Here is a 23,202-nt window from a genome sequence, read left to right as displayed (position 1 = left end):
ATATTTTACCTGCTACAATTTTTCCTTTAACATTATCCATATTTTGCTATTGTTTTTTGTTTTGTTTTGTTTTCTCTTTTTGATGCAGGAAAATCTACAGATCATTTCTTCATGGTTTCTATCTTGAGGCCATTCTTAGAAAAATTACAGTGTCACCAGTGTTTTCATCTATTAGTTATATGGGTTCATTTAAAAACTGTGTAACTATTCAGTCCATCTGGGGCTTTATTCTCAGGCATACTGTGATATAAAGGGTTCAATTTAATTATTTTCCACATGCTTATAACATTAACACTGAATAGAAGATAACAAAAATGTTTTTTAAGGGAAAGAGAAAAGAGAAGAAAAGAAACAATGAGAATCATGTCCAAAAACAAGAACAATTAAGCTAGCATCAGATTTCTCCACAGCAACTTTCAACAACAGAGGACAAGTGACCAGTGTTCGCAGAGTTCTGAAGAAAAGAAATTATGTCCCAAGAGCAGTCTGCCTAACCAAGATGACTACACAGGATAAATACAACAAAAGACATTCTCAACATGAAACAGCCACCACTGAGACCTTCATAAAGAATTCTGCTTAAAGGGGTGGCTCAGTTGGTTGAACGTCCAAGTCTTGATTTTGGCTCAGGTCATGATCTCACAGTTCATGGGTTTGAGCCCCATGTCAGGATATGCCCTGACAGCATGGAGCCTGCTTGAGATTCTCTGTCTCCCTCTCTCTCTGCCCCTGCCCCACTCTCTCTCTTTCAAAAATAAATAAAATATTTAAACAATTTTAATATAATTTATTGTCAAGTTAGCTAACATACAATGTATACAGTGTGCTCTTGGCTTCAGGAGTAGATTCCCATGATTCCTCACTTACATACAACACCCAGTGCTCATCCCAAAAAGTGCCCTCCTCAATACCTATCACCCATTTTCCCCTCTCCCAGCCTCCCCATCAACACTCAGTTTGTTCTCTGTATTTAAGAGTCTCTAAATGGTTTGCCTCCCTCTCTGTTTGAAACTACTTTTCCCCCTTCCTTTCCCACATCATCTTCTGTTAAGTTTCTCAACTTCCACATATGAGTGAAAACATGATATCTTTCTCTGACTTATTTCTCTTAGCATAATACCCTCCATTTCCATCCAAGTTGTTGCAAATGGCAAGATTTTATTCTTTCTCATTGCCAAGTAGTATTCCATTGTATATATAAACCACATCCTCTTTATCCATTCATGAGTTGGTGGACATTTGGGCTCTTTCCATAATTTGCCTATTGTTCATAGCACTGCTATAAACATCACGGTACATGTGTTCCTATGAATCAGCACTCACTCCTATATAACCTTGGGTAAATTTCTAGTAATGCTATTGCTGGGTCATAGGGTACTTTTATTTTTAATTTTCTGAGGAACCTCCACACTGTTTTCCAGAGTGGCTGCACCAGTTTGCATTCCCACCAACAGTGCAAGTGGGTGTCCATTTCTCCACATCCTTACCACATCTGTTGTTGCCTGAGTTGTAAATTTTAGCCATTCTGACCTGTGTGGTGTGGTATCTCACTGTGGTTTTCGTCATGAGTATCTTTTCATGTATCTGTTGGCCACCTGGATGTCTTCTTTGGAAAAGTGTCGATTCATGTCTTCTGCCCATTTCTTCACTAGATTATTTTCTTTTTGGGTGTTGAGTTTGGTAAATTCTTTATAGATTTTGGATACTAACCCTTTATCTGATAGGTCATTTGCAAATATCTTCTCCTGTTCCATCAGTTGCCTTTTAGTTTTGTTGATTGTTTCCTTTGCAGTGCAGAAGCTTTTTATCTTGATGAGGTCCCAATAGTTCATTTTTTGCTTTTATTTCCCTTGCCTTCAGAGACGTGTCAAGTAAGAAGTTGCTGTAGGTAAGGTTAAAGAGGTTGTGGCCTGTTTTCTCCTCTAGGGTTTTAATGGTTTCCTGTCTCACATTTAGGTCTTTCATCCATTTTTGAGTTTAGTTTTGTGTATGGTGTAAGAAAGTGGTCTAGTTTCATTCTTCTGCATGTTGCTGTCCAGTTCTCCCAGCATCATTTGCTAGAGACTGTCTTTATTCCATTGGATACTCTTTCCTGCTTTCTCAAAGATTAGTAGATCATACATTTGTGGGTCTGATTCTGGGTTCTCTATTCTATTCCATTGGTCTATGTGTCTGGTTTTATGCCAATACCATACTGTCTTGATGATTACAGCTTGGTAGTAGAGGCTAAAGTCTGGACTAAAAAATGTTTTTTATTAAAATTTTTTTAAATAATTCTATTAACAGAAACTAAAATATAAATCAAATGTAAAATTCAAGGGTTAAAACGTCAAGGAAAAAAAATCATAGTGAGTACTGAATTCTAGTTAATTATATTCCAGTTAAATACAGAACTAGAATTAAACAACTATAAACCTTAATTACAAAACAGAATGTAAATGTTATAAAGCTCAAATAAGTAAAAATAATGTATAACAACCAAAAATAGGGAGAAGACAGGAAGGTAGAATATATATGCACATCTTTCAAAACAGATCACATATAAAGTCTAAACAGAAATTTGCATCTTAAAATCATGGCTCTAACCTCATGTATCCATAATCTCTTTACAGATATTCCAAAATATATACTACCTCTTACAGTGAAGTACATATTTGGAAGTTCAACAATTGTTTAAGTACTTTTAGTATCCTTTCGTTTTTATAAATTAAAGTGAAAATACATTGAATCCTTTTTATTTACAGTAACAGACATAGTATGATCAACAGATCAATGGGTTACCCTTTTTTTTTTAAGATTTTAGTTTTAAATAATGCCTATACCCAACATGAAACTTGAATTCAACAGATCAACGGAAAGGAAAGAAAGAGGGAAGGACGAGGAAGCAGAGAGGGAGGAAACTGTATTTCTCGCTATCTAATGTATTATGGTGGGTATCTGAGGAGTGATTTTTGAATTTCTTCTTTGTATTTTAATTTTTTATAATGAACTTACATCATTATACAAGGATAACAGTGATTTTTTTCTCTGTTATAAAAAATCAAATTAAAAGTAGACATAAAATAAAGATAAATAATCAAGGTTACAAGGGTATTACAATCTTCTGGAAGCTACAAAATTGTGTTTGATACACAAACAACAAACCTGGATATCAAGATTATAGTTCATACATTTGAGTCAAGAACCTCTCAGATTTTTTAACTTCTTATATACAGAGTTGTGAGGTAGAAGTCCACTTTATGGGGTGCCTAGGTGGCTCAGTCAGTTAAGCCTCGGACTCTTGATTTGGGCTCAGGTCATGATCCCAGGGTCATGGGATCAAGCCCTGCATGGGGCTCAGCATTGAACATGGAGCCTGCTTGGGATTTTCTCTCTCTCTCTCTCTCTCTCTCTCTCTCTCTAGGCCCCTCCCTAGCCTCAAATTAAAAAAAAAAAAAGTTTTTTTAATCCTTTGTATTTTAGGACACTGCTAAAGCTCTGTGCATATTTAGGAAGTTTGATCGCTTGAGTAAACAAACCCAGTGACCTCTGCTCAGTCCCATCTTCAACCATCCTCTGCAACAGTGGACTCTGCAAAGACACCCTCCTTTACATTCTGGACAGTGCCTTGCACACAGCAGCCACACAAACATTGTTAAGTGACGAATGGGGCATTCTCCTGACTGCTCTGATCTCTGTCAGTGTCTCTGCAGGCTTCTGCCCACACTTCTTTCTCTCCTTGCCCGCCTACACAGAGGCGTCCCCCAAGGGTGGCTCTCACTTCACTCCTCTTCTCAGTCTAGTTTCCCTGAATTATCACATCCACTCTCAAACTCTAGGTCTGGCTCCTCTTCTGAGCTCCAAAACTAAAATGGGAAGTTTGTGCTAGACATCTCGACAAAGATGCTGTCCAGCATCCTGAATTTGACACGCTGAGGTTGAATTACCTTTCACCTACCCGCCCCTCCCCCTGTCTATCTCTCATCCCATTGCCAACCAGCGTCTCCCCTTAAGTCTCAAATGGGGGCAGTGGCAACACATTCAGCTTCCTGGTCACAGAGAATGAGAACCTGGTGGCTGTCTTCAACCCATCCTTGTCCTGTGTCCACTCCTTTTATACCTCCATAATGTCTCTCACACACATTCCATCCTTCCTGCCCACACTGACATCATCTAACAAAAGCAGCACCCTATGATGAAAACACTACCAGGTCTGGACTCAAAAGACAAAGCGTTTGAGTACAAGCTTTGCCCTGAATTTGCTTTGAGACCTTGCATACACTGACTAACATATTTTTAGTACAAATCTTTAAATCACAGGATAACTCTGAAATATCAAGTTATCTCCAACCTTAGGAACAGTGCTATTGTATATACTATATGTGTGTGAATACACACACACATATATACATAGATGGCTATAGAAACACATGTGCACACACACAAACATGTATGATATCTATACAAACACATGAAAAGCATTATTATTATCTAAGCTGGTATAATATCTCATCTGATCTTGCACAAAAATGTTCAATTTTAATCTCTCAGTTCTCCAGGCAACCTTTTACCCTGAATGAAGGATTATTTTATTAAAACATCATTTGCTTCCTTTTAATGGTCTGCAATTTGTTCTCCTTTGCCAAAAGAATAAACCCAAAACTCTATATAGATTTCATAGTGCTCCTTTATCTGACCCCACCTTAGCTTTCTGACCTTATCTCCCAGTACACCCCCTCTTCACCCATGTTCTATCAAGACACAACACTATAACTTCCTTTCCCCAAATACACCCTGCGTTTATACTGTTCCCTCCAGTCTAGAATTTCCATTTTAGGAAACCTCTCCTTCAAGGTCCAATTCAGATATCACCTTCTCAATAATATCTCCACTGATCTTCATCAAGATAAGTGGCCCATATTTTTAACCTTGTAAATAGAAAGATCTTTATAATTCTCTCTTCAACTAGGTTATAAATTCCTGAAGGACCGAGACTATGGCATATTCGCCTTTGACTCCGTTGCTTGTCGAGTCTAATACAGTTTATTATGCATTTAATGAACGTGTGTAGAATGGAAATGCACAAATAAGGCTCCTTTAAGTCTTTTAAATTCAAAGAATTAGAAGCATGTAGAAAGTTAAAACTATATTATATAGTGAAAATGTGTAATCAGTAAATGATTAGGTGTACATATCTTTTTTAATGAAAATGGCGAAAAAAATTTAAAAATACATCATTAAAGCTTCAAGCTAAACAAAAAGATTGTTTGGTGCTCCCTCTGCTGGCTTTGCAGCAAGCTAAGAATGTTGAACAATAACACTACAAAGAAGTAAACACAGATTCAGCTCATCTGCTCCCAGTATATACCTCCTACAAATAACCACAGTTGAAATTTTTAATTGAGTTCATTTGGAAATAACCCTATCTGCCAAAAAGTTGGTCTCAGAAAATTGTTTAAAAAGAGACCAAACCGATTTTACGATTTGAGTGGTAATAATTACTGCCAGAATTCCTGTTCATACCTTTGTTTTTTAACTAAACAACCTACTTTATGTATAAACAATTTCCAAATTTAGCTGAAACTATTGAGAAACAAAGTAATTAATATATAGTTTTTAAGAACCGATGAGGAGCATAAAAGGTTAAATTCTCCCTGTGTTTCTAAACAGAGTTATTCTGAGTACCCTGAAGGCATTTAATTCCAAAACAGGAAGCCACATAGAGGAACACTTGGTTACACTAATGTTATGCAGATCTTTTGGAACATACTTTTCTAAACACTTGCTGAAAGAACCTTTTCTATACTGCACGCTATCACATGAAGTTGGAGAAGGGTCCCACGGATACTGTAGTGCACATACTGCTCAAATTGCCCTTTGTTACTTCTCTATTTTCCTCCACTTTTCTTACTTTAAATGGTCTTCTGCTTGCTCATAGAAAGAGTGGTAAGAAAATCAGGTTGGGGTCAAGGTATGTTTATTCACATACCACAGTTCAGTTGTTTTGGCATATATGTGGCATAAGAGCTGTGATACGGCTTATGGCGGTCAACTGTTCTAAAAAATGATTTAGAACTGGTGTCCCAGAAAGATTAACCTGAAACTAGCAGAGACATCTCTGCTAAAGGCTAGTGTCTTTTCTAATAAATTCGTGTTTCCTGTGCTTAAGGTTACTATAAAATCTCTTTAATCTAAAACATGTTAAATGAGACCTCACCCTTGTTGTTGAACAAAGGATAATAGTAAACCATAGGTGAGGGACACAGCAGTGGATTTATGTAATTGAGTCGCATCAATGCTGGAGCTACCTCTGTTACAAAGCAAGCCACTTAACATGGTAGGCTCCATTTCCCAACCTTTCAAGTAAGGGTTAGACTACTAGTGACCAGAAAGATACTACTTGTGATTCTGTGACTAAACAAATGAACTAGATCCTAGGTCCACTTTAAGTTACAGGTATAAGGCAGAAAAAAAAAAAAAAAGGTGAGTGCATTTTTCATATGCCATTTGATCTCACACACCATTTCAATGCCATCCATGTTTAAAAATAGCTCTTTTTCTTAGTTTCTATCCTAGTTTATATTCAGTTATGTTTTAAAGAAAGTAAATGATCACTGAGCAATTATCCTTCTGTGTTGGAAATTAAGGTTTCATGCACATTCTTGATTATCCATAAAAGTGAAATGAAGTTAATATTAAAAGCAGCAATATTAAAAGTCTAGTCAGAAGAAGCCCAATAGAAAAAAATAGTCAATATATTTCGATCTGCTTATACTTACTTTCAATGAATTTATGAAAATATTTATTCCATTCATAACATTTAGGCAGTAAGAATTTTGTTGAAATCAGCTATGAGAATGTCAAAATAGTATTTTTAAGCTATTTTACAGAGCTTGGAAATTATTTTTCCTTAAGAAATCTCCATGTGAACAAGAACAAGGGTTTTAGCCATGACAGTGTACTACTGACAGCATTCTTGTACTGGGATACACAACATTTACCCCCACCCTCACTGGGATTGCAGAGATAAGAGACTGGTTGGTGAGTGGGTACCATCCTGTTAGTGCCTCAGGACAACAGCAGCCAGGCCTAGAGGAAGAAGCAGAAGGTCAGAGCACAGAGGATATTCCCAGGCTCACTGTGACTCTGTCATCCAATGCATGGCAAGTTCTAAAATGCTGAGCTGCTGTCTTTTGAGCAGGGCTGTCAAATCATTAGATTTGTTTTTGGAAATTCAGCTCATGAATATGTCCTCTAATGTTCAGAGGGCATCCCTGCTAAAATGTACAATTACATATAAGGCTATAGCAAAGAAACCCTTACAACCCAAAAGATTTATCAGCAATTCATCATACGGTGATTTATTTCACTTTAAATTATTGAATGCTCTATTCAGAAATGATACAACAAGGTTTCAGAGCTGTAAATTAGCTGGCAGTTAGACAATATCTTAAAAAGCATTCTGAAGTGTAGAAGAAAAATATTCAGAATATGTGATTCATTTTCATTTAACATAATATATATTCAATGTTGAATGAACAGAGGAAACATGATGTGGTTTGTTGTAAACTGGAAACAGTAATATCCAATAAACGTTACGCTTCTTTCATTCCTTATGGTAATCCATTTACCCTATTAGCCAATAGCAGTGCAGTAAACTACTGAACAACTTGTGAACATTTCTGTAGAGAAAATTTCATTCCTGAATGAAATTACTGACATTTTCTGCAGAGAAAATGTCAAGGAAGGCCATTTATCAGGCTCCAGCTGTGTTGATGTCATTATGTGCAAGTGTGTGACATCAAACACTGATATTATAAGGTGTTCATCATAATAATTCAGTCCCTTCTAGACTCCATGGACGCAGTATAAACTGATAACAATCAACTCATGTTATGTCACATTTATTTCATAACACCTACATCAATAAATACTACATATTTTGAAATAAAAATACACATAAACAAATATAACTTTATATCCTAAATGTTTTTCCTATGGAAAATAATAACAAAAGATTTTATTAATGATGATTCACTATAATTTCACATAGAACTTCAGTGATAAAACTTAAGTTCTATCTCCCGTTTAAGACCAGCAGGCCTCTGAAAGTATACTTCCTTAGACTCTTGCTTAAAAGTGAATTTAAGAAAATAATGTTGTTTAAGAAAAAAAACATAAGTTGTTGTTTTTTTTTAAGTAGGCTCCAAGCCCAATGTGGGGCTTGAACTCACAACCCTGGGATCAAAGAGTTGGATGCTCTACCAACTGAGCCACCCAGGCATCCCAAAAACTATTAGTTTTAAATTGTAACTCTATTCTATTGCCTTTAGCTAATCTCAATATGGCAGCCAAAACTAGTATAGTAACTGGTCAATTTACATCACTATTTAGTTTGACTGCAAAATCAAATGTTAAATCAGTTTCCTGAATATTATACAGCAAAACAGGTTACTTTTATTTAATTTTTTATATTGATATTTTGTAAATGTACAAAGTTAGATCCAAAACCAATAGAAAATATTTTAGTATTATCTAAAAACATGTTGTTGAACAAAATAAGACAGATACAATATGCACTATGTGATATATTTATATAATGGTAAGAAAAAAGAGACAAGGGCACCTGGCTGTCTCAGTCAGTGGAGCATGAGACTCATGACCTCAGAGTTGTAAGTTTAGGTCCCATGTTGGGTGTAGAGACTATGTAAAAATAAAATCCTTAGAAGAACAAACAAACAAACAAACAAAAGAGGCAAAATGAGTCTAGTGTAGAAGTCAGATTAGTGTAACGATTAGACAGCAAGTAGTGACTGAAAGTGTCAAGAGGGGGGGTCCTGTGTTCTGTTTCTTTATCTGGGTATTGGATACATAGGTATGATCACTTTGTGATGAACACTCATTGAGCTTTAAACAAAACAAACCAAAACCTGTAGGCAGAAGCAACTGGGGAGTCATTGAAGCCCACCCCAGGCATACATACATGCACTGTAGTTTAGTATGGATTTCTAAAAGAAAGATGAATCTTTTAGGAGGGAAGCAGGACAAGAGAGACAAGCTGAGGAATGGACCTATTAACAAGCCACAGATATGTGGTAGAAAAAGAAAAAGAAAGGGGCAGGCACATTTATGTAAGACTCAATCCCAATCCCCTAAACACAGCATGCGATAGATAAACTGAGAGGTTCATGGGATAAGGGCTGGGACTATGGACTCAATGGGGTCCCTGTTATATTAGGACCTCATTTTAGAATGCAAAGGGAATCATACTTGTTGATCTCCATGTACCAGATACTGTGCTAAAAGGTTTACAAAGAAATTATGTTAACATTTACTAGACCAAGGATACAGAAAGAGCTCAGAAGATGTTTACTAAATTTAATTGCCATAATCCTTACATAACAGATATTATTATCCTTGTCTGCAGATAAAGAACTTGAGGCCTGATGAGTTAGTTATTTGTGCAAGCTTTTAGAAAAAACAAGTGGTGGAAAAGCTCCGTCCTTTTTTCTTTGGGAGGAGTTGGGAAGAAACAAGCAAAGTGGCAAAAGTAATCAATCCCTCCATTTTAATTTAATCTTTCTCCCTGCAACACAAGTCATGATCTTTAGAAGGCATGGCGCAAGTCAGTTCAACACAGTGCCTACCATATGAGTTAAGGATTTCATCTGAGGATCAAATTAGGATCCCTCAAATGAAAAGTTTTCAAATTGAGCGTGAGATAAGGCCTAGAAGCCAAGAAATAGGAGGACCAAACAGCTGGGATCCAATAGTTGCTTTCCTGAAGCAGAGCTGAGCTGTACACCATCTAACACATATCATGAAAGGGCATCAGTTAGGCACTGTGGAGGACCTTCTCCCTAAGAGCTCCCCGCAACCCTGTCCTATGCCTTGAACCATATGAACACTAGGTTGAAGCAAAATGCTTTCCAAAATTATTCACTATAACTAAAATGAATAGGTACAGATACAGACACAGATATAAATAATCAAAACTATGCCTTGAAAATATGTGTAGATAGGCCAAGTGTGGGCAGTGTGTTTATATTCTGGAAAATCCATTTAAGTCTCTAAAAGACCACAATCTAACAATGTCTACCAGAGTACTGTTAATAACATTTGATTAACCTGTTTGGAATCTTGGAAACAAAGTTTCTTTCTTTTTTTCTTTTCTTTTCTTTTCTTTCTTTCTTTCTTTCTTTTTTTTTTTTTTTTTTTTTTTTGCTAGGCAGAGAACTTTACTAACCTTGTTTCAAACTTTATTCTCAGGCTTCTTCAGTTTACTGCAAAGAATGATTTGTGTATAAGCAAAAACTGAAAAGAGCTGCAGTGTCCAAGAGACTTGGGCTTAAAAATATTAGACATATAGATTTTATCAGATCCATGAACAAAAGTTTTAAAAAGCAGTCAAACTATAAAACAGCAGCTTCCCGTAACTTCAAGTCACTTCAGAAAGTGCCTCTATTCATTTGCTTCATTCTTGGAAGCTTCATCCAAGTTTTCCACAAGATCTGGAACATCATCATCGCCCTCCTCTCCGGTAGCAAGCGGTACCTTTCCATCCACACACTGTGTGGGCAGAGCTTTAGCCAGTCTTAAACTAGTCAGACCGTCTGCACCAAGTTGGTTCAAGAAACTGGGTAGCATTTCTGTCAGCTGCTTTGTCTCAGCGTGACCTGTAATGGTGAAAGTTTTCGCTGCCAGGGATGCCTGAACTTTAGGGTTCTTAAAGCGGACCCCTGTTCCTTGGTTTGTGAACATATTCACTTCTTCAATACCAGAGATATCGTTTACCCCCAGCTTCTTTAAGGAGAACTGAATTTTTTTTTTTTATCATCTGCTGTAGCTGTTCTAGGAGCCACCTTCTTCTTTGCGTGAGCAGTTCCCTTCCCACCAATGCGCACTTGTGCTTGCAGTTCAGTGAGTTTCTTCTACTTCATGACAGCTTCTTTCATCTTGTTGGAACAGAAATGGGACCGCGTGCAGGGGATGTTTGCACTCGGGGTGCAGGGGGGATTCTCAGGTGGACCAGCTGAGATTAGATACACACATATGGGGACACAAGAGGATACTAGAGCCAGAGTTTCTTTTTTATATGACATTTTTCTAATCTGGCAAGCAATAGATTTTCTCCTTCTGTTTCTAATGGAGTAGGCATCCAGTAACTATTGTGTCTAACTTCTCAATATTATCTGTGTCAGCGAGAATGAGCATGGGCCTAGACATACTAGTAGAGTGTTTTCAGTCTACCTCCCACAGACTTATGGTGCAGACAGGGTAGTATCGTTTAAAATTACAAAACTCATAACTTTAATATGTTAGATCTCTTAATTATACAATTGTGAATACAAATCCAAAACACCTACCACATTAATATCTTAATATTTTCTAAAGAAATTCACACAATTCAAATACCAAAGGAAAATAAAAATCCACCACAAAATGAAAGATACTATACATTTCATGTGTTACAAATCTTATATCTTGTATCTTGTGATACAAATGTACCTGTCCTAGAGCTATATTGAATGAAATCTGCTTTAATCAATTGATCAATACTTCCTATAGCAAACAAATCAGTAAGAAAATTCATAAGGCATAAAACTTCAAGCATCAGAAAGATTGCTAAGTGTGTGGGGTCATTATGTGTCCACAGAATACTATTTCACTAGTGCTTTCCATTAAAAGAAAATGCTGGCTTCTGAAAAACATGAAAACAAGACTTGTGTAGTATTTACTTTAAGGAATATTTGTCATTATTGAGATGGAGTAAGTAAAAATCTAATTTTATCAAAATCTCTCATAAGAAAAGTTAAACTAAAAGTCAGTATGGCCTGTGCACACATATATTGAAATAATCCTGGCACATCGTATCAGAAGGAACTGTACCTATCATGTGTCTCCCTAAAACATCCCTGGTAGGCAATTTTCTAGTTTGTTTTTGAATGTTCAACAACAGTTACATTGGTATCTCTAAAAAAGCCCATTCAATTTGGGGCACACAAAACTATTAGGAAATTCTTCTCTGTATTTAGTAAAATTTGTCCTTTTTAAGCCTCCTACTGCTACCTACTGCTTTTATTCTGCCTCCATGGCAGCCAGGTGTGGCCATAAGACTAAGTTGCCAAAAAAATGTCAGTGCAAATTCTGAGAGGGTTTCTTAAAAGAAAGAAGGTGTGGCTTTCCCCCACACCATACTCATCATCTTCTTGCTGTCTGGAATAGGGATGTGACTGCAGGAGTTCCCGTGGTTTACCATGAGGTGATCCTGAAGATGGAAATAATCATTCAGTGAAGATATCAGAGTCATAGTCCTCAATGACTTTGTGGAAGGGTTGCTCTAGCCCTGGACTATCCATCCCCAGACTTCACTTACACAAGGGAATAACCCTGTGTGTGTATACTCATAACCCAGAACTTAGTTAGGAACTTAATTCCTACTCACATACTGAGTCTGCAGATATGTTTTCAGTATTTGAAGAACAACATCACATTCTACCTACATTCTCCCTACTTTAAACTTTTAACACTTTCAGCTTCCTCATCATCTAAGTTACCCTCTTCTATAAAGGTTCAAGTTTTTCAGACTTATTCTTAAAAGTTTCAGAACAGAACTCAATGCATCCACCAGATGTGAGCTGACCAACAGAAAACAGATGGATTATTAACTTCCTTTGTTGTCTTTATAAGATATAAGATGCATTAGCTTCTTCAGCAGTCCTCAAGACTAAAGATTCATACCGTGGTTATAGGTAGCCAAAAAAAGATCTAGTTTTTACTTTGTTTTGTTTTTCACTGCAAGTACTATTAACCAGACTTTCCCTACTTTGTATATGTTTAGTAATTTGTTTTTTCTCTTTAATCTAAGTGTAAAACTTCAGATTTCTCCTTATTACATTTCTTCTTACAGTCCATTACTCCATGCAATGCAAATAAACCTTGAACCCCAATTTTGAAATTCCACCCAATTAACTATCCTTCTCAGTTTCCATCTTCTGCTTATTTAGTTAGCAAGGTTTCTATGTCCCCACCAAGTCCTTGGGAAGAACTTGACATAATCAAGGTGAAAGAAAGAGCCCTGCAGTGATCCACTGAAGACTTCTCTGCCAGTGGACAAGCAGCAAATGATCAATACTCTAGGGAGGCTGGTCCAACCAGCTGAGTCCCAAAGGTCCATTCCTTCTTTCAAGAACTCAGACTCAAAGACAGGGCCATAGGAGGCCACAGGTGGTGCTCAGGAAGCCTGGAGCCTGACCACCACCACATAGAAAGAGACTGGCAGCATGGGCTGACTCACTGTGCTGGCAGGTAAGTATGAAGAGGTAGAGGCAGGAAAAGCTGTAGCACTTGTTTATATAACAAATAAAAGGAAGTCTCTTTCTTTAAAAAGAAAAAAAGTTTTCTCCTTAAAAAAGAAAAAAATCTATGACTATATTGAGTGTAGGGGGGGACTTGACTAGTGATTGATTGACAAAGCAGTGTAAATTCCATAACTACCCCATTTGCATAGATATTGATTGCAGTGGGCTTCAAAAGACTGATTATGTGGCTTCTTAGATTTGAAATGAGTGTCTTATACCTTAGCCCTACAGAAAAACCAAGAAGCAAACATTAAAAAACTTAAATATGCACATGTGAAAATGTATTTATGATTAATGATAATTTATTAAGTGCAATACTGTGCTAAATTAATATATGCAGAGTAAGACTGACTTGTGCTGATGGAATTATCTTGTTTATGATTACCGTTATTGACTTTAAAAGAGATACACCACTATTTTCTGAATAAGAGGTATAGTCCAACACACACAATGTAAAACATTACATATTTACTCTACTGTCACTAATCATTAATTTGATGTAGTCTCAGTCATTGTAAATTAAAGGTTCCTATATCTATAAATGTCATTCCACTTATAGAAAAAGAATATACATAAATGATATTTAAATATACACTTATTATTTCTGATTAAAAGAGAAACATACATAGTGAATTATAATACTTTATCAATTAATAATTACACCACTATCCCTTAAATACATTTCATCTTAACTGAAATTACTCAATATATGTAAGCACTTACTGTTTTTAAAGTAATTATTAAATATTGGTAGCAATTAAAATACTTTTTAAATTTATTACACTACCATGAAATAGAGGACAAACTGCATCCACTCTTTTCTCTGGGAAGTTATACTTTTTTTTTCCAATTAAATAACATATTGAGGTTGGCTGACAAATCATTTAGATTTTTCTTGTTTTTATGGTGTTTTTCCAATGAGTAATCTAAGAAAATATAAATCTAGGTAGGTTGCAGTTTGAACCACTACTCAGATAGCTTTTTATTTTCCTTTTGGTGAGGGAAAGAAGATCTACAAATTAGTATTGTTTTGTCTAGTTTTTGGTCATGGTTCAGGTCAGTTTTAAGTCCCTACTTAAATCTAAATTAAATTAAATTCAAAATGTAATGCTGCTTTATTGCTCTTATAGATTCATTTTTCTGTTTTATTTCAATGCTGTCAACAAGTCTATGTGTTGTGGGTAGGCTGAACAAAGTTCCATGCAATTTGGTCAGGGTGGCTTATTGGGGACCATTTAAAAGAGAACTATCTATTCAGTTCTTGTTAACTCATATTGTTCTTGCAGCTGACTAGGACTGTTTCAATAAATCTTATTCAATTCTTAAAGGACCTGAAAACTTTTCATTGATCCCATTAGCTAACAGCTTTGTCTTTAGGTAATCAAGTATGGAAGTCTAGAAACAATGATCTCTTGATCTGCACAATGTTAAAACTAACATTAACAAATAATTAAAAAGAAAAGGCTGAGCTCAATAAAAATAAATTAAGTTCACTATTACCATATATTCTATTTCTTTAGATATTAAAATACTAAACCTAAGGAGAGACTAAATGTTTCATTCTTCTGTCTCAAAACTAATTAATTAACCTAAACTAAAAGTATTTAATGCCTTTACCTGATGAAGTTCTGGAGTGATGGGGTTCATGGGGTAAAGAGCTGATGGCCAAGAAAGAATTCTTGAAGATGTCTTTGGTGCAAAAAAGTGATTTTATTAAAGCAGGGGGACAGGACCTGTGGGCAGGAAGAGCTGCAGTGGGGTCATGATGGGTAACTCATTACAAACCTCAGGTTGGGAGGGGGTCAGGGATAGAGTTAAGTCTCTAAGGAATTTTGGAAGCAAGGTTTCCAGGACCTTGAGGGGCTAACTGTTGCTAGGGAAACACCATTTTTTACCATTTGATAAAACCTCAGTCATGAAACCCTTTAGATGTATATGGGGGGGGGGGAGGGGCATAAGCTTAGAGTATGATTGCTAGCATATATCCTGGGGCAGCTGAGATAAAGGAAGTAGACTTACAGGATCCTCAAGGTTGGGATAATGTTAAGCTAAGGTTCTCTTTTGCCCCTAGCAAACTGTCATCATTGAGGCAGCTGATCTCCTAGAGGGAGGTCACTCTGCTGGGTTTCAAGGACTTATCAGTGGGCTGTAGGCAGTAAGGGAATTTAATTTTTCATTTGTCTTTGTTTCTACATTACCATGGCAAGCACTTAAACCCCTTTCCTTTATTCTTGGGTAGCCAGGAGTGTTTGAGGAATATCACACATATTCCACCTTGAGGGGGTGCTGGTGGCAGTGGCTGTGCCAGCCTGTATTTTGCCCCTCAGCCTGCCTCACGCTCCTTCATCATACCTGGACTTAGCTTCTGAGAGCCTGGGCTGAAAGACAACTTTCCTGAACATCTTGAATGAGACAATAAAACTACTGCAGAATCTACACTGAATGTCACAGTGGGAAACAAGATTTCTTTAGAGGAACAATTGATTCATTTCCATATGGTAACCTTATGGGTTTTTGTTTTGTTTTGTTAAACCAGTGTTAAAATGTCAATTCTCTTCCTTCTAGTTCTCCAGATCCATACACCAATTTTCTCCTAGGCCCACACTACTGTGAACAGGGTATAATAAACACCATCCCAATTTTACAAGATTGGTTTGTTTGGTTTTGTGAGCAACATGAATGATAGTTAAGGAAAAATAAATCTACTAGAGTAGAAATATGCCTATTATTTTACACCATATAAGTCTGGCATCTTCAACTATTAAAATGGAGCCACTATCATGGGAAATTATTTGAAATGTATTTTTAAATTAAATGAAGAAAATGATTCAAGTTTCTAGTTTGGGTTTAGGTTTTAAAGATGGCTACCTTGTTGCTGAGGTTAAAATTCTTGCAGAATGAATCTGTTGTAAGTTCTCTTGAGACTTCTTTGGGCAAATATTTTGTTGTAATTGGAGATGGTCCTAGATCTTTCGATAAATCTTTTCACCTAATTTAAGCAACTGTAAAAAAGACTTTCTAAATACTTTGATATTTTACTACTGAATCATCACAGCTCTGTGACCTTTGATCTTTTTTGAGGAATGTATGGGTTTGGCAAAAGGTGTTTTTAAATTTTAATACTAATATTTGGAGGGATAAAGGTCATTAGCACCCATAACAACAATAAAAATGTTTTCTATTTACATGATATTTTTTCCTCAAGAAAGAAAAGAAAATTCCTTCTTCAAAAAAAAAAACAATGTTGGGGCGCCTGGGTGGCGCAGTCGGTTAAGCGTCCGACTTCAGCCAGGTCACGATCTCGCGATCCGTGAGTTCAAGCCCCGCGTCAGGCTCTGGGCTGATGGCTCGGAGCCTGGAGCCTGTTTCCGATTCTGTGTCTCCCTCTCTCTCTGCCCCTCCCCCGTTCATGCTCTGTCTCTCTCTGTCCCAAAAATAAATAAAAAACGTTGAAAAAAAATTTAAAAAAAAACAAAACAAAACAATGTTGACTGGAAATTCTGTTTTACAATTTATAACAACTTTAAGATATTTTAAATATAACTGGCTGTAATTTTGCAGGGGATCTAATTTTGCTATATGCAAAAATAAAATATATTATTGCTTCAAAAACTGTACACAACTACCAAGCAAATGGAGAGAATTTACCTTAATCTTGAGGTAACGCATAAGATTTCTTTGTATGTAATTCATAGGTCTCTTTGTATGTATTTTCTAAGTATAGTTGAAGGCATATATATATATATATATATATATATATATAATAGTATGAATATTAAAGACAGTAGTTAGAAGACAGAAGATATTATTTGATCTGATTATTTTACAACAAAAATTGGGGCAGTGGGGTGTGGCAGAGCACAGTTATAAAAGGATATGGAATTACTAATTGGTTATTTCTTTTGCTAAGGAAGTCCATTAGTCTATGTAATGTGTTCATAGAAACCTTCACTTTAGAATGAAATGCTAAATTACCAGGCCAGCTCACAATTCTCACTAGGATGCTAACATCAGCTAACAAACTTTGTCATATTTTAGATAGATGAGTCTCATTATGAGCTCTCAAGACTTCAGTAATAAAGTTGGCCTAGTGAGCCCACAACCTATAGACCCCTCCCTTCGATGCCTCAGAACCTGGCACAGGCACCCACCAAGGAAATACAATAATGGAAAGGAGAGCCAAAGGGCTAGAGGGCAGCAAAACAAATTGCAAAGCAGTGTCGATACCACGAACTGGAAAAGACTGTGAGGTATTAAAACAGCAATATTCCAACAGGGGAAGGGTTCCATTTTGAGCTAATTTTGGATTTAAGTTATTCCACAAAAAACATACCAGAGAGAAAATAGGCTACAAGGTTTAAGCTGTTCTAAAATAAATATGAAGTTAGACTTATAAGAGCTACCTTTTAAGCTCCTCTACTAATAGCAAAAATGGCTGAGATTGACATCTGCAGAAATTTAAACCCAAATCATATGACAAAATAGACAAATCTTAGAAATAAATGTGCAAGTGCACCTGCTTTTCTCACAGCAGAGCATAAAAATATTCCAAACCCAGACAGACTGTAGAAGTGAAGCTTTAGGAGTCTTTGTTGGACTATAGAAATGATATCCATGTGAACACTAATGTGCCAGTGTTTTCATTTGAAAGGTCAGTAATATCTTTGATAATAAACCCCGGTTCCTATTGTACAATATTAGTGGCAAGCCAACTACATGTAAGGCAAAGGAAAGAAGCTGACAGAATGCTTGTCTCTGCAAAGTTTCAAGTGTTGGTCTGTCATAAGGGTGCACAGAGATAAAGAAATGTAAGAGTTCAAGTTCATTAATGTCTGTTAATTTTCCCGCTAAAGTAATACACCTTATTGTAAGAAACACAAGATTTTTTCTTTAGAAGACAGGTTATATCTAGGAGTAAAGAAGTGGTTTAGAAACTGAGAGAAAGCTGAGAGACTCTCATGGGGAAAGGCACCAAAACACTGGCCCAACTTCTTCAGCAGTGATATAAACCTTGGCACTTCCTGTCTAATGCCATCCCTCCCCAGCCAAGAGGAGCCAAGCAGGAGCCACGGTGGGCTGTGACGTGCTGGGGGAAAAAGAAAATACTGGCTGCAAGTATATATACCACTCCTGGTTAAAATAAAACAAAATAATCTGCAATTCTTTATTTTTTCTTTTTTATTTTTTCTTAACGTTTTTATTTATTTTTGAGACAGAGAGAGACAGAGCATGAATGGGGGAAGGTCAGAGAGAGAGGGAGACACAGAATCTGAAACAGGCTCCAGGCTCTGAGCTGTCAGCACACAGCCTGATGCGGGGCTCAAACTCACGAACCGCAAGATCATCACCTGAGCTGAAGTCGGACGCTCAACCAGCTGAGCCAACCCAGGCACCCCTGCAATTCTTTTAATCAAAGATCACATTATAGACAAAAATGGAGTTAAAATGAAATCAAAGACGGCTCTCATACAGAGATAATTAGTATCTCCTAATTTTATCATAATAATAATAATAAACTCATCCCATTGTCCAAGTAAATTTGATGTCTGGTAAAAACTATTCTTAGTCTCTTATTTTACTTTTAAAAAATAATTTTAAAAATCAAACTACTCTTTGTTGATGTTTATTACCTGTGACATAAATATTGTTAGGTGATATGTTAAAAATAATGACTTTAAAAATTATTAAAGTCAAAGATGTTTGGGCACCTGGGTGGCTCAGTCAGTTAAGGAGCCAATTCTGGATTCCAGCGCAGGTCATGATCTCACCATCTGTGAGATTGAGCCCCCCATCCCCACCCTGCCAGTCCACCAACAACATCAAGCTCTGCAGTGACAGCCTGAAGCCTGCTTGAGATTCTCTCTCCCTCTCTCTGCTCCTCTCCACCTCTCAAAATAAATAAATAAACATTTTATTTTTTTTTAAGTTCACTTATTTATTTTGAGAGAGAGAGACAGAGAGAGAGCACGCAAGCAAGGAAGGGGCAAAGACAGAGAGAGGGAGAGAAAGAATCCCAAGCAAGCTCTACACTGTCATCATGGAGCCTGATGCAGAGCTTGATTTCATAAACCATGAGATCATGACCTGAGCTGAAATCAAGAGTTGGATGCTTAACCAACTGAGCCTCTCAGGAGCCCTCATTTTCATTTTATAAAACCTAGTGTCTCAGAACTTTATAAGGCTTCTCTGTGAGGGTTTCCTTTCTGGTTTATTTGTCTGTCTCTGACTGTAGAAGTTATACATGCTCATTATTTTTAAAATTTTTTAAATATGAGAAGAGAAACTAGAAAATAAAAATCAGGGGCACCTGGGTGGCTCATTCACATCTGACTTTGGCACAGGTCATGACCTCACAGTTTGTGGGTTCAAGACCCGCATAGGACTCTGTGCTGACAGCTTAAAGTCTGGAGCCTGCAGCCTACTTCAATTTCTGCCCCCCTTGCTCTCTGCTCCTCCCCCAGTCACACTCTGTCTCTCTCTGTCTCTCAAAAATGAATAAACACTAAAAAAATGTTTTAAAAAGAAAAATCACCTGTAATTCTATCTTCCAGAGAACTACTGTATGTGTATGTATATGTGTGTATTTGTATGTATGTATATTTCCCATGGTATCATCTATACATAATAGTTTATAGCTTGTCTTCCTCACTTAATATGTTGAAGACATTTTTTTGTGTTAATAAATATCTATCTACCTCATTGTTTTCAATAGACTAGTCATAATCTGAATGTATATACATACCTATATTTAACAACTGAGGAAAATAACTGTAAAAAATTATAAAAATAATTACTGTAGGATTTAAAATAAATAATTGCATATATAAAGATTAATCACTTGACTAATAACTAATACTCAAGTTATTTCCAGTTTTTATCAGTAATTCTACAATAAAATTTTTTGCTTATAAATTTATGGGATTATTCATTAGGACAAATTTCGAGAATTAGAATTGCTAAGAAAAGTAACTATTTTAATTTTCATACATATTACCAGATTGCATTCCAGAAAGGCTGTACCTGTTTTGTCACCAATGCATATCACCATTTGTTTTCTTCCTTGGCAATATGATAGATGAAAGTGGCATTTCTGTGTCATTTCTGTTAGTATCATTTTGATATTATTAAAACAGAAAATCTTTTCACATATTTACTGGTCATTTTAATTTGTTCTTTTGCCAACTGCCCACTAATAAAAGCAAATAAACAAATAAAAATACCTTTTTCATTTTTCTATTGGGATTGTTCATCTTTTTCTTATTGATTGACAAGGCCTGCTTATATATTAGAGCTATTAATCCTTAGCAGGGTACGATAATTGCAAATGCTTTTCCCAGTTTGTCATTTGTCTTTCAACTTTGTTTACAGCATGTTCTATAGCATTGTTATTTACTTTTAATGTAGTGAAACACAAATATCACTAGGCAAGAGGAAGTAACAGAGAAGAGATTTATCTTGCCACCTGAAACAACTAAAACACTTAACAAAATATATGAAAGAATGATTTTTCAAGACATTGGACATCAGGCGCAAAGACATGGGATCCCTGAGATGTGGGAAATCAAGAAAGTAAATCCTAAGATTGTTCCAGCTTATTGCCTAGAGAGAGTTTTCAGGCCACAGTGCAGGGAGGCATAACTCAGGCCGAGCCAACCAGGCTTCCTGACTGTAGGAGATGGAACTGAGAAGCCAGGGAGGCCATGACTGTTACAGAGCTTTCAGGGCAAACAATCAGAGAGGAGAGAGCAGTACAGAAAAAAGAAATCCCTCACATCTTCAGCTGAGTATGGATTAAGCTCATATGTTTGAGGAAAAAACTCAGGTCAAGAAAAGAGCCATCCAAAAGAATTAGAGAAAACTGATACCTGCATAGGGCTGAGAGTAATTTGGGGTCCTCCTAGCCATAATTCATGGGGCACTGGATAAAGTCCTCTGAAGAGATTTATCTCATTAATGAGCAAAATCAACCCCACACAAAAGGCTGCTCTGGTCCCATCTAACAAAGCTTAACTTTCAGATTTGAAAAGGATCAAACTGTTTCCAGATAACCTAACTGTATCCCAGAACAAGGTTAAAAAATATTTAGAATAAAACAAAAATAGGGGTGCCTGGGTGGCTCAGTCAGTTAAGTTTCCAACTCTTGGTTTCGGTTCAAGTCATAATCTCACAGTTTTGTGAGTTCGAGCCCCATGTCAGGCTCTGTGCTGGCAGTGCGGAGCCTGTTTGGGATTCTCTCACCCTCTCTCTCTGCCCCTTCTCAGCTTGTGTTGTCTCTGTCTCTATCAAATAAATAAATGTAAAAAAAAGAAAGAAAACAAAAATACCCAGCACATACTAAGTAAAATCCACCAAGTCTGCCATCTAATTAAAAAAAAAAAAAGCATGTAAAAAAGCAGAAAACTACAAGTCAAATGAAGCAAAAAAAAAAAAAAAAAAAAAAAAAAAAAAAAAATCAATTGAAAGTAACCCAGAAATGATATCACTGATAGAATTAGTAAACATAGCAAAACAGTTATTATATGTATTCCACCATTATGTTCAAGAAGCCCAGGGGTCAGATTTTTTTTTTCTTTGTAAAGGGCAGGATAGTACATAATTTAGGTTTTGCAGGCCATACAGTCTCTGTAACAACTACTCAACTCAGCCACTGTAATGCAAAAAGCAGCCACAAACAATATGTTAATGAATGGACATGGCTGTGCTTCAATAAAACTTTATTTACAAAACAAATCTTGTGGGCCAGATTTAGTGTATGGATATCAATTGTCATCCCCTAAACCAGAGGAAACATTAAACATGTTTAGTAGATTTTCAAAAAAAGACCTTTGGAACATGAAACTCATAGAAGAAAGCATAGGAATAAAGCTCCTTGACATGGGTTTTGGTAATTATTTTTTGGATATGACATCTAAGCACAGGCAACAAAATTAAAAAAAAAAAAAAAAAAACAACAGATAGGACTCCATCAAACTAAAAAGCTTCTGCACAACACAAGAAACCAACAACAAAGTGGAAAGACAACCTACAGAATAGGAAAACAGTATTTGCAAACCATATATCCAGTAAGGGGTTAATATCCAAAATATATAAAGAAGTGATACAATTCAACAGCAAAATATTAATAATAATAACAACCCAATTTAAAAATCGGCAAAAGACCTAAAGAGACATTTTTCCAAAGAAGATACACAAAACATGAGATGATACAAGAAAAGATGCTCAGAATATATTCATTAGGGCAATGCAAATTAAAACCATAATGACATATCACCTCACACCTGTTAGAATAGCCATCATCAAAAATACAAATGATAACAAATGCTGGTATTGATGTAAGGAAAGAGAACTCTTGTGCACTGTTGGTGGAACTGTAAGTTGGTACTGTGGAAAAAAACATAGAGGATACTCAAAAAATTAAAAATATAACTATCATATGACCCAGCAATTCCAATTCTGGGAATATGTCTACAGGAAACAAAAACATTGAAACAAAAACTTTCTGCACCCGCATGTTCACAGCAGCATTATTTACAATAGCCAAGACATGGAAACAACTTAAGTGTCCATCAGTGGATCAATGAATAAAAGTTGTAGTATATATAATGGAATATTATTTAGCCATTAAAAATTAAATCCTGGGGTGCATGGGTGGCTCAGTCAGTTAAGCGTCCGACTTCGGCTCAGCTTATGATCTCACAAAGTGTGGGTTCGAGCCCTGCGTCAGGCTCTGTGCTGACAACTCAGAGCCTGGAGCCTGCTTCGGATTCTGTGTCTCCCTCTCTCTCTGCCCCTGCCCTGCTCACACTCTGTCTCTCTCTCTTAAAAATAAATAAATGTTAAAACAAAATGAGGAAATCCTACC

At 36.4% G+C, this 23,202-nt stretch overlaps 1 protein-coding gene and 1 pseudogene across 14 annotated transcripts in view; both read right to left on the bottom strand.

The window, feature by feature from the left end:
* ATG10 (autophagy related 10) overlaps positions 1-23,202 on the bottom strand; it is a 264,959-nt gene that overhangs the window by 154,465 nt on the left and 87,292 nt on the right. The gene's annotated exons all lie outside the window — the stretch shown is intronic.
* LOC122227166 lies at positions 10,441-11,326 on the bottom strand (annotated as a pseudogene).

Source organism: Panthera leo, chromosome A1, assembly GCF_018350215.1.
Source record: "Panthera leo isolate Ple1 chromosome A1, P.leo_Ple1_pat1.1, whole genome shotgun sequence".
In the NCBI taxonomy this organism is placed as follows: Eukaryota; Metazoa; Chordata; class Mammalia; order Carnivora; family Felidae; genus Panthera; species Panthera leo.
Note: the sequence above shows the minus strand (reverse complement) of the source record. Positions and strands in the feature narration are given on the sequence as shown.